Genomic DNA, 13,427 nt, shown 5'->3' on the forward strand with positions numbered 1-13,427 from the left:
AGAGAGAGAGAGAGAGAGAGAGAGAGAGAGAGAGAGAGAGAGAGAGTTTTGAGTCACTGGGACCACTAAGAAAACAATATATGCTTTTGAATGCTGAATCAACTCTTCAGCCACAAGAACTACATTTTTAATTTCTCTGTTTTGTCTAAACAATATGCTTTTTCAGTACAGCTATACAAAACAAAGGCTTTTAATTTGTGTATACCTGTTGAAGTCTGAAAACACCTTTCCTTCAATAAACACTGAGGTCACTGTGCATTGAAATACATACTCCATGCTTATTGAAATACAGTGAAAACATTGACTCCTACAGCTGGAAATAAATATGAAACCTAGTTTAAGTTTAAGGTTACGCCAGCCTCTGTGTGATCTTGCCCACATGTCATATAATTCAACAGGATTTCTCCCTTGTCTTCCTTCCTTCTTGAACCCTTCAATTTGATCTCCATAAAAGCAGTCTTCTATGACACAGGGTTTTTTCTGAATGTAGGATATGGTTTTTTTTCTTATTTTTATTAATTCTGTGTGAATTTCACATCATCTATTCCAATCTTATTCATCTCCCTGTCATCATGCATCCACCCTCTGTCCTTGCAAGCTTCCATCTCAAAGCAAAATTAAATTTAAAAGAACCCTCTCCCCCAAAAAGAAAAAGATTCTCAGCATGGACAGTGTAGTGTGGCCCATTGAAACACACAGTTTATCCTTTAGTCCACTTGTCGTTACTTGCAAATGTTCGTTGCTATGAGTCATTAGTCTGGCTTGAGACCTCTGATCTCTGCTACATCACTGATAATGGGTTCTCCCTGGGGCTCCTCTTGGATAAGCTGTTATTGTCCTGTGTCGTGGAGATCCTGCTATTTTGGATCTGTAGGTTTGTCCCCTTCACACACTCCAACATTGTCCCCTTCCCTTCTGGATGGTCTCAGAGTCTTGGATCAGCAATTTCAGATCTCTGACACTAATGTGTTTGGTGGGTACCACTATCTGTTTGCTATGTGGACAGGCATTAAAGAACAGACAAAGAACATACACTGTTATCTCATTCTCTTCTCAGATTTCAGTTTAACTTGAACTGTGTTTTGTAATACCATCCCAACTTCAATTTGAGTATATAGAACTCTTCCTTTTAGGCACTGTGGCTTATGATGCTTAATGATACAGATCTATTTATATAAACATATTGAAAATAATAAAAAGCAGTGTTATAACCATTCAATATCATTGTTTTTATCATGTTCCCTGAAAATATTCAATTAATAAAATATATGCAGATGCCACAGATAAGTTTGGAGATGAACACCTCACCTCTGGAAGGCAAATGACACTGCCGGAGCAGAAAGAAGCAGGGAGACTTGCTCATGGGTGATCCACGGGTTGTGAACACCCGACCTGCCTTGATTATGAGCTAGATGCTGCCTAGAATATGGAGAGCCCAGATTCCCGTCAGTCAATCCAATCAAGGTATATTTGCAGAGCAGAAAGTCATTCTCTGTAGTGACTAAATTTCAGCATCTTTGAAATGACCGCCTACTTTTCTAACTGGATTATAAACTTCACAGGTGTGGAATTCCCCGAGAAATTAGCGCTCAGTGTGCCCCTTCACAAACGAAAACACCGGGGAATTTTTAATAAACTGACCTTTTAAAGTACATCATCAGCAGACCTACATCACTGCAAAACGGCGAGTCCCTCATTCAAAATTGTTTTACATCTCTGTTTTTCTTTTTTTTATTAAATTTATTTATTTATTAAGGATTTCTGCCTCCTCCCCGCCACCGCCTCCCATTTCCCTCCCTCTCCCCCAATCAAGTCCCTCTCCCTCATCAGCTCAAAGAGCAATCAGGGTTCCTGGACCTGTGGAAAGTTCAAGGACCGCCCACCTCCATCCAGGTCTAGTAAGGTGAGCATCCAAACTGCCTAGGCTCCCACAAAGCCAGTACGTGCAGTAGGATCAAAAACCCATTGCCATTGTTCTTGAGTTCTCAGTAGTCCTCATTGTCCGCTTTGTTCAGCAAGTCCGGTTTTATCCCATGCTTTTTCAGACCCAGGCCAGCTGGCCTTGGTGAGTTCCCGATAGAACATCCCCATTGTCTCAGTGTGTGGGTGTACCCCTCGCGGTCCTGAGTACCTTGCTCATGCTCCCTCTTCTTCTGCTTCTGTTTTTCGACTATAAATGATGCTATGCTTAAATATGCTTTAAGACAGATGCAATAATATGCTCTGGCGCATGTTTGTAAATGATCTGGAAACCATTTAGGACCATAGCAGAGAGACCCAGCAGAGCGGTTAATGAGGAAGCCGTGTCTTTATTTCCAAGTTCGCAATAACACACTGGAGCAAAAGAACATGGGCACAGAGCAGCAGGTGAGCTAGGGCTTGTGCTGATAAAAGCCACAAGAGGATTCTCACAGAACGATCTATACACTTGCTCTGCTCCCTTCTCAGGAACACAGCAGAAACTTATTCGTTCCTTTGAGGTGTCTTCCTGTAGAACGTAAGCTAGCCAATTTCCAGCCCTGATTCCTCAGCCTCCTGAGTGTGCCAATGTAAGCGAATGTTGGAATGCCCAGTGGTGAGGCACTCTCTAATGGGGAACATTGGAACCTGACAGCCCTGTGCTTCTCTAAGCTAACAGCTAAGAAAATTGAGCAAACGGGTCTTGGTTTTAAATGGGAGGCAGCTACTATCTTTCAGATGTAAAAACACTGAAGCTAAAAAACAAAGACAGCTTCAGAGTGAATTTTACTCACTCAAGTCTAGAAGGTGCATCATGAAGTACACGTGTAAGAAATGATAGGCAGAATTAGATGTTTTCCTACTATTTTCAAACGGCGTTTACAATTTTTTAAAATCTTACATTTTATTGTCCTTCAATTTTTTATTAATGTTGTTTTAAACTTATTTTAACAGCTTTATTGGGATAAGATTGACATATAAGAAAGCGGTACATGTTTAATGTATGCAATTTGGAAAGGTTAGACAGACAACCTGTCCAAATGTGATATCATTTGCATGACCTAGACATTAAACATGTCCATTGCTTCCAAAACTTTTCTTGTGTCCTTATTTCTATATGTCATTGGGTTTTTCATTTTGTTCTGGTGGTGATTTTGTGGTAAATGTGTTCACAGTATTGTATCACTAACTATAGGCACTGTGCTGTATAGTAGATTATCACCCTTGCCCCATCTCGCAGAACTGACGCTATATACCCATTGTGCAAATCAGCTATTTGTCACTCTCCAACAAACAGAAAACAACTTAAAGAATTATTAAGTCTCAGACTTTCACCGATTTTATTCTGTGATCAGCTAGTTCCATTGCTGAGGCCTGTGGTGAGGCAGAACACCAAGTCTTAAGGTGTGTGAGGCAGGGGTGAGCATGCGGCCCAGTCAAGTACTTTTTTACCTTGATGTACATGAAGTCCTGGGCTCTGTTCCCAGGTCCATATGATGTAGAAAAAACAGCGGGCTGTGTTCCTGCCATCCGGCTCCCTGACGCCTGGCTAGCTTATGCCCAGAAATAATTACACAGAAACTGTATTCATTTAAACACTGCCTGGCCCATTATATCTAGCCTCTTCTTGGCTAACTCTCATATCTTGCTTAACCCATTTCTAGTAATCTGTGTAGCACCACAAGGTGGTGGCTTACTGGGAAAGATTCTAGCCTACGTCCATCTCAGGTAGGAAAATCATGGCAACTGACTCACTTCCCTTCTTCCCAGCACTCTGTTCTATCTACTCCACCCACCTATGTTCTAACCTATCAGGCCAAGCAATTTCTTTATTAATTAACCAATGAAACAACAGATAGATAGAAGACCCTCCTACATCAACATGAACAGGACATGGTGATGAATTCCTGTAGTCCCAGAACTAAGGAACATGAGACTATGGGAAGATCAGAAGTTCAAGGTAATTTTTGGATACACATAGAAAACTCCAAACCAGTCAGGAATACATGAAACCCTATCTAAAAGAAGAAGAATTTAAAAGAAAAGGAACCTATGAGGTAAGCAAATTTGTATCCTTATGGCCATCAAGAAGCAAAGAGAGAGTGTGCTTCTTCCCCTTATTTAGTCTGCCCAGGCCCCAGCCTATTGCTTGGTGGCCACACTCATGGCTTTGCCCACTTCTTTAGCTGTCTTCTAAAATGTCCTCACAGACACACAGAAAAGAGTGTTGCCAATCTGTTGTGGAATAATATTTTAACTAGGCAAAGATGTGTCGCCTTTGCTTCTGTGGCCTTTGTTAATGGTGTAAAAATGTGTTACATTTGTTTAGTTATGTAAAGCTGTGTAAAGATTTGCTTCACCTTGCCTGCTGGCACATGATTGGGCTAATAAAAAGCTGAACGGCCAATATTAGGAAGTAGAGGGATAGGCAGGACTGGCAGGCAGTGAGAATAAGTAGGAGGAAAGAAGGAGAGAATGAGGGAGAAAGAAATGGACAAGCCCAGGGCCAGAAGACAGACATGAGAAGCAGTGGAAGTAAAATATACAAATGGGAAGGTAAAACATGCCAAGGTCAAATGTAGATAAAGAGAACACATTAAGTTATAAGAGCTGGTGGGACAAGCATAAGGCTGAGCATTCATAACTCATAATGTCTCCATGTCATGATTTGGGAGCAGGCTGGTGGCCCAAAAGAAAAAGCCTGGTACACCAATCTACCATTTTTTCAATTCAAAGGTCCTGAAGGTTAAGAACAAGCATCATACCCACTGAACAAGGTCTTGCCTCCCTCCCTATAGTCTCTATTTCTGTGAGCTCAGGTGTTTCCAGTGCCTCTCGTAAGTGTAAAGTATGAATCTGGAAGATGTTAAGCTTAGTGTAATAAGCCAGTTACAGCAGAAGTAATACCTCATGACTCCACTTATGTGAGATCACACTTACTTTATCATTATTTCAGTGAAGGATTATTTTATTCATGGCAAAACTCTGAAGAGACATAGGGGTTTTCTTTATATCTCAGTGCTGTTATCTATGTGAGAAGTTGTTCCAATTCCAGACAAAATCATGAAAAATCATTACTGATAAAAACAAGTCAAGATGAAAACAGCAAAGCATCATCACACGGATCTTTCAGGGGCTTGTTAAATTCCTTGATTTATTGGAAATTTCTTCATATAGCTGGAATTATCCTTACTAAAGATATGTTAACAATAATAACTACAGTTACTACGTTCACAAGGGTTAAAGAGAGTCATTAAACAAAGACAAACAGAAATTGCAACCATAAAACTATGAACAAAAAACCTGAAACTTAATCTAGTTTAATATAAAACATGCTGTCAACACCACTATTAATAGAATATTAATTCTTTAAAACAAGCTTTTGCAGTTGAATTCCTGCAAATAATGCAGAGGGATATAGCACACACACACACACACACACACACACACACACACACACACAAATCACAGGGAATAGCATCAAGCAATCTCAACTACACTTGGAAATGCAGACAATGTAGATATGTACAGATAGTTCCAGCACGGAAACATGCATGAACATCTGATCATCTGATTCCAATTCTGATTCTTCAATGAATTAAATTTCAGGCAGCCTTTCTTATAAATACAACTTTTTCAACAAAACCATTCCATATCACTCCTCTGAGCAGTGCCAAGCACACACACACACACACACACACACACACACACACACACTTTCTTTATCAAATTTAGTCCTTTCTAATGGTCTTCTCTGGCATGGAATCTTCTCCTTGCTCTCTCCATTTATGCCTCCTCAGTTGACCCACGTTCCTCTTAAACTGCAATGCTTAGGATTAAAAGTTACCATCCAAGTATTGTCTGGAACCCAGAAGAGACAATGATCCTCTTATTCTCCAAACCACAATTCTCTAAATCCACCAAAAGTTGTTCTAGCCTATATGACAACTACATCAGACAGGCAATTTATCTGAAATGTATTTTCAAGTAAAGCCTCAGGTCCTCCTTGCAGGCTCTGTGCTATGCCTGTTCCCATCCTCATAGCCTGGAGATCACAAATGTAAGTGCCTACTTTCATCCTGGTTAAAGGCAGTGTGGCTAGGCAGAACATCCCAGATGGACACGTTTTCAATAAATTCTACTGTTGCTATACATAGTAGGCTTACTCTCCTTCTCAACTGAGTATCACATTTTTAAAAGCTAGTGAATGTATGAATATATAGTAATTTAAGGCATATTAAATGAGCAAGGGCATAGCAATCCTTGTGTGAATGAAAGATATTTTCTTCTGTTGACAATAGCTCATTTATACAGAGTCTATGGACACAGACATCTGATTATAAATCAACCTAGGGCCTTTGCAGTCTGGTTTACATTTCTATGTCTAACCCACGCATGCACAAGAGGTAATTGGCAATAGTACCTTGATAAAGTCTAGATGCTACGTGTACCTGTTTTTTTTCCTGATCTATTAGTGTAGGTGTTGTGTCAAAAAATAATGAGGCAATTGCATCAATTGATATTCATGAATCTGAAAATAATTGCCATTTTCTCTCCAGGGGAGATGGGATTACAATTAGCGAGATACTGAATACCTGAAAAAACATAGAGAGGTGGTACTTAAATGGAATAAAGGAGTAAATAGAAGTAATAAAAGTAACTTCATCTACTACTTGATTCCATAGCAATTAGCCCCATCTTCCTAACCACTTCAGATGAAGGCACGGGATCTTATGTGTTGTGTTGAGTGTAAACTGTCCCCACAAACTGTGTGTTTGAATAGTTGCTGCCAGGCTGGGTGAGAAGTTGTGGAACGTTGCAGATGGGACATAGCTAGAAAATGGGTCACTTCAGGAAAGATCCAATGTTTGTACTTTCATCCCTCCTTCGGTCTAACCTACCTGCATCCTGACTGTGGACACATCATAAACAGCCACCTCACATTTCCCCTGCCTATTTTCTGTCCTCCCAGTCAACAACACCCTCTCAAAACATGATCCAAAGTAAACCCTTCTCTCCATTAAGTCGTTTCTGTCGTGTGCTCTGTCATAGCAACAAGAAAAGCAATATAATATGCATGACAGATGCTCTGTTTTTAGGTACTAATACATCCAAATTTTAAACAACTATTAAAATTTCCCATAACTCATTAACTTGTATAAATTGTGAAGTTCATTTTAATAACAACCATGTGGCCCTAAGTGTTTTTCTTCTAATTTCACTATTATTTGTTACTCATTCTAATATTTGGTCTCTAAATACAAATAAGAAGAGAGTTCAAATGAATCTTTTGAGAACTTTAATCAAGTAACCAAATGCCTTTAAAAACGGAGTGACTCTCGTGTAGTAAAAGTAATAAACTCTTCAGTTGGCAAGTTTATCTTTCCCTTTCTCAAACCTAAGACAATAAAAATGAAATAATAAAGAAACAAACTTTTAATGGCCTATAGATAATCACACCCCTGCTAAGATTCTAGTTTAGTATCCTGCCGTTTAAACAGCTGCCATTTGTCAGATAATTGCCTGTGTTATTTCCCATCTTTGCATTAACCAAAATGCTATATGTGCACTTTCAGCCTACTTTGTTTTGTAAGCTAAGTTGATACACAAGAATCGCTGAAATAACTTATCAAATTATCTTTACTGCTTGGAAGGCGGAAAAGAAGTCCAAAGAAAGCTCAATATCTTAACAAAGAAATTTGGTGCATGTATAACTTTATTTTCCATTTACCTCTAGAAATAAATATGCCAGTACCTTGAATGTACAGTGGTACAATTATCTCCAGCATCCAAAATCATATATTTGCTGTCAGTTTGCAGACCTAATCATTCTACTCCAGTAACTCTCATTTTTTTAAGCTTCTGAAAAGATTATTTGACCTAGATTCAACCCAGTGAAGTTTCTCCTAAAGGTCCAGTCTGCAAACTCAAAGGGAGAATATGTTTATCATCTTAACTTTCAACTTAAGTCTGAAAACATGACACTGTGGCCCACTTCACTATTTATAGTGAATCTGCAGATGGATGCAGCTTTCTTTGGCTTCCTTTTAGTGTGATTCCAAGCCCATCGTATGTCAAAGAATGACATCAACAAAGAAACAAGTAAGGGAAATTTTCTCCTGGACTAATACATTAATGGTTAGTATTTTAACAATAAGGCAAAAAAAAAAAAACTGAACTTAATTCTGCCAAAATCAGTGGGAGGAGATCTGTTAAGTTCCAGAATGAGTTGGACAGGTGAGAGGGGCTGGCCAGTGTGTAGATACCTGTAGTTGTGATTAGAAGTTAGACTCCTATCCCATCCTATAACCTGGAAAGTGGGAGGCCATCTTTCTTCATTTCAAAGACATGCCTCCCAAGTCCGTGAGAAAGGCATTATCTGACAGGAGAACTAGGAAGAGACTTTAAAAAATTGCATCTATGGAAAAGAAAGTTTATAGTTGTACATTTTATAAAGTAGATGCTGCCGGAGAATAAAATATTTTGTTACTTGATTAAAGTCCTCAGAAGATTAATTTGGGCTCTGTTATTATTTTTACTTAGAGATAAGAAAATATTTGAGTAATTAACGTATCATAGTGAAGTTAAAATGTTTTTATATCCATATTATTCTTAATAAAATTTTCTTCAAAATTTATACAAGTTGTTGAATAATTGGGACACTTTAATTTTTTTTGCAATACTGGGAAGTATTTGGCACCTAAGAACAGAGCGTTCTTTCACAATCACATGAACAAAGCCGATCAACTCCAAAGTAAATCCTCAAATCAGGGAATAATGAACAATCAGGTCATAAGATAACCGAGAACAGACAGCCCATCCACTCTGATTCATCTAAATACAAATGAGCCACCTATGCAATCACAGTTAAAATAACTTCTGATAGAAATGAGAAATTTTTGTTATTATTTTATGCATGCATAACAGTATGTAAAAGAAAATGGCAATATACAATGGAGTTTATTATTTCTCTTTCCTGCTAAAGTGACATTCTCCCCAGGCAGGGGAAAAAAAAAAAAGACTAATCAAATTTCCATTTCCCTAGCAATCCCTGCAATTTCATAGAACTCATACCAAAAACAACAGGCTAACATCTGGCATTTCAGCAGGACCCAGGCATTGCCACTGGAGGCTGCTACCTGAGTAGCTGGTCTTGTTCCAAAGACACCATGAGCCATAAAGCCACCTAGCGTACACCAGAGAAAGGTACATTAAGAAGATAATACTCGAGAGATTTATTCTCGGTCTTGTCTTCAGCCCACTCATGCATCAGGATTACCTCCAATCGACTTATTTCAACTCTCGCTTTGTTCATTCGCTTTCTAGCTAAGCAACTCAGTTTACTGTGCCTGGAGTTCTCTGTCCTCTGCTTCCCTCCCATTTTCCCACTCATCAGTGACGACCTTGGAGGAGCATGAGACGCAATAGTGAGTCCACAGAGGCTCTCACGGTTACTGGGAAACTCTGGATCACACAGGCAGACTTAATTAAACTCCGCAGCACACTAAATGAAACCCAAACTAGTTAATAAGAGAAGAGAGGGGCTGGTAGAGGTAGGAGAGAAATGGGAAAGGGTGTGAGGGCAAAGGACCAGGATATGTAGTGTGCTTGTTTGAATTGTGACAAGAACAGATGTTATAAATAAATAAAAAAAAAAACATACAAGTAATGTTGGAATTAACCAGGTAATCTAGAAGATTTCCTGGAAATGAGCACCCATAAAGCTGATTCTCCAGAGACTTGATTATGTTTCAGAACCCCCACCGTACTATGCTATATATGCTATGTTTGTGTGTATATGTATGCATGTTATATTACATATGTATATATGTAAGCATGTATATATGTGTGTGCATGCATACATTAAAGAGTATATATGTATGGATGTGAGGATGTGTGTATGTATATGTGTATACATGCATGCATATGAATGTGTGGATGCATTTGTTTATGAATTATATGTGTGTAGATATTGTATGTGTGTGTATGTTTGTGTATGTATGTATTTATATGTATGTATGTGTGCACGTGCATGCATGCATATGTATGGATATATGTATGTTTGTGTGTATGTCTATAATAAACTTTTTACCCCAACACAATAGAAAATAAGGAATTAAAGGTGTGTGCCAGGCCAGATAATTTTTTTTACCTGTTATCTATCTTGCTGAGACTATAACCAAACTTAGAGCAAGCTAGTTCCCGTTACATGTGGTTTCTGTGTTTCAAAAGGGAAAACCCTGATTGTTCAACAGGAAGCTTCCAGACACGTGCTCCTCTTTACAGCAGAGGTTGGCACTAAGGAGAAAATCAGCCAGAGCACTCGCTTCTTTGGCAAATCACTTCTAGGATTCCTGACCTTTAAAACTAGATAATATTGAATGTGCTCGCTGCTTCTCATCCTGGAAATCACTTATCGTGATAAATCCACAGAAACAAATACAACTGGACTGTTGTATCTTTGCTTCCCTCACTGTGCTCTCATAGGAATTTGACAGCTCATGCCACACAGTGACATTCATGAAGTACTGAATAAGGGAAATATAAACTTGAACAATGGACCTTTAAAACTTCAACAGTGACGAGTCAGTCCTCTACCATGCCACCCTTGACTCACTCAAGAACACACATCCCTGAACAGTAATCTCCACCCACAAATGTGACTAGGTAATTTTATGTTGCCGCATAAAATGAAGTCCATGTTTCTTCTCGTTGCTCTCTTGAGCTAACTAAAGGAAAATGCAGGATAAAATTCACCCTTTCTTTCATTTCATTCATTTAGGTGTGTTTATGTTGTTTTTACATCTATCTTTATATAAGCACTTGGGCAAAATATATTTTGTAAGTAAAAGGTGTAAAATATTTATATGGAAATTAACGAAGTATACGACGTAATGGCAAGTGAGCAAAATAACAACCACGTCAATCTAAGCAACCACTCAGAAGCCACCAGGATCATCTTCTCAGTCACAAGCACAAACAGCCACTCGGCAAATAGCAGCAGAGGGATTTGCCATTTTATCCTCCTTTCCCTTGGCTCCACCCATCTCCCAGTGGCCACTCACTAAAGCCCAGGGAAGCTTTAATGAAAAGGTGGATTCCAAATAGAACGTTCAATGCTTTGATGGAATGACACATGAGCCTCTCTGAATCCTTTACTTCCTTTGTACAAATTCTTTTTTTAACCTCAAATGTTGTCCTGGGTTTCTTCCTTCATTTTTTTTTTTATGTTTATTTTTACTCTTTTGGGGGAGGAAACAGAAAAACTGAAAAACCAAAGCAGCATAAAAAGAAATATGAAATTGGAAAAAAGAAGACAAAATTGCTTTTAACTGTGGAATATACTCCATATTCTTTCACAATGGAAACTTTTGATTGAGCAGGCTAATTGGCTATCCTGTAGTGTTGGGGTGCCATAGTTCACCGGAGCTACTTCACTCTGAAAAGGATATAATTTGGTTCCTTGAAGTTTTTCTTTCTGCCTTCACCGTGCATTTTGTTGTAACTTTTCAACAGCAAATGTTTGTGTTATGAAGAAGCAATGGCTATAGTACAGCTGCAGGAGGAGCCCACCCTGCTGTATCTTCTTTCTTCTTTGTAGGGCAAATAATTATAGCTTTAATTATTGAAAGATTGAGTGGTACATAGATTGAAAGGTGGGTGAGTAGAAAAACACCCTACATAGGCTTTTTTTTTCAATACACTGGTATATCTGACTAAAGAAGTTCATCTTCGTGTGACTCCCTTTTGTTCTATTTGAGTCACCAAATTCTAAACACTTTCTAGGCTCCATTCACAGACCCAGGCAGTATAAGGATTATTTTCTTTCTTAGAAGTCTACGTGCTATCATATTTAAACTTGATTAATCACAATTTTAAGAGACAGAAATTCCATCACTATGTCTGTATCCCCAAAAGTGAAATCTTCAGACGAACAACAGATGGTGGCACTTCCCCCGTTCTTAAATAAAAACATCATTTATAAAAGACATGATCAAACATTGTCCTAGGTCCAACAGTCAACGAATCAACAAAGTAAATGTATAAAATCTTGATGGAATCCAGTCTTCAGAAACAAAGAATCCTGACATCTGCACATCACACTGTAACTGAAATAAGCAAACTCAGAAAGACAACGCCGCATAATTGCAGAGAGTAGACAGGTAATTACCAGGACTGTGGGTTGGAGTAACTATAGACATGTGAACAAAATGATGCAAAAATTCAGTTACACAGAAATAATAATTACAAACATACCTGTTACAGCACAAGACTATCCTCTAATTAAAATGGATTACAATTTTAAAAATCCCTGAGAGCAGTTTTAAATATTCTGACTATATTTTTAAAATGTGATAATATATGTTTCTTACTTAATTTGTGTATTCATTTCTAAATATTCATAATTCCAAACGGTATGTAGTATATTTCACCATCTAATGCAAGGACTTATATGTCCACATTATTGAATTCAGCACATGAATTTAGACAAAACTATTTTGTACATAGTATGTACATGGTACAGTGTGCTTTTTCCTCACAGTTATAATAAACTGATTTCAGTAGTGTAGGAAAACTATAGGGTTTTTACAGAGGCAGATAAAGGCCCAATAACTTGTTTAAGATGTACTAGAAAGCAACCAAGACTGATCCACTACTGTTTTTAACCAGACATTAGAATGAGTTGTGGAATTTTTTACTAATAAGCTTGTGTTCTAATTCCTCATTGTATATGTGTTTGTATTATAACATAATCTATACATTCATCTAAGACATTCATGGCTTTGTGAATATCTACACTGACCCATATTTTAACACTACAGTTTCAGAAATGCAAATTGTCAGGCATGGTGAGGCTTCAAGATATCTCCCAGAAGCCTTCCCACACTACATAGAATTTTGTTATTAAAGATTAATTCTTGGGGCTGAATAAGCTGCCTTTTAAAATACAACTAGCTTTATAAGATATAAAATGCTATTCAATCACATGCCAAATGCTATACTAGGCACTTGGAATATCTTAACCAAAAAAAAAATCTATGTTTGTCTAGCTTTTCAGTAGAAATAAAATAAGAAAACTATAGTAAATAATAAGGAAGTAGATTCTATAAGTTCGACATGATTAATATTTTGAGAAGAAATGTGAACAGAAGAAGAGGGATTTGGAGTAGAAGATTAATATATGAGACAGATCACCCTTATAAACATCTGTCAAGATAGTCCCACTGAAAGATGAGATTTAAACAAAGATTTGAAAAGGGAGCAAGTTAACTAATTGGATATTGGATACTGTGGAAGAGGAGAGTAGACTACAGAACCAATCAGAGAGAAGAACTTGAAGACGAGGAAATCTACAACAGAAACATGGACATTTTGCTGGAAAGTATGAATGTGGAGATAGGCTCAGGAAGATGAGACAACACGGCAAAAGGAGGTAAATATCCAGAATATATCGAGTCCTGTAGTGC

The sequence above is a fragment of the Microtus ochrogaster genome, unplaced genomic scaffold (genome assembly GCF_000317375.1).
Source record: "Microtus ochrogaster isolate Prairie Vole_2 unplaced genomic scaffold, MicOch1.0 UNK28, whole genome shotgun sequence".
Classification (NCBI taxonomy): Eukaryota; Metazoa; Chordata; class Mammalia; order Rodentia; family Cricetidae; genus Microtus; species Microtus ochrogaster.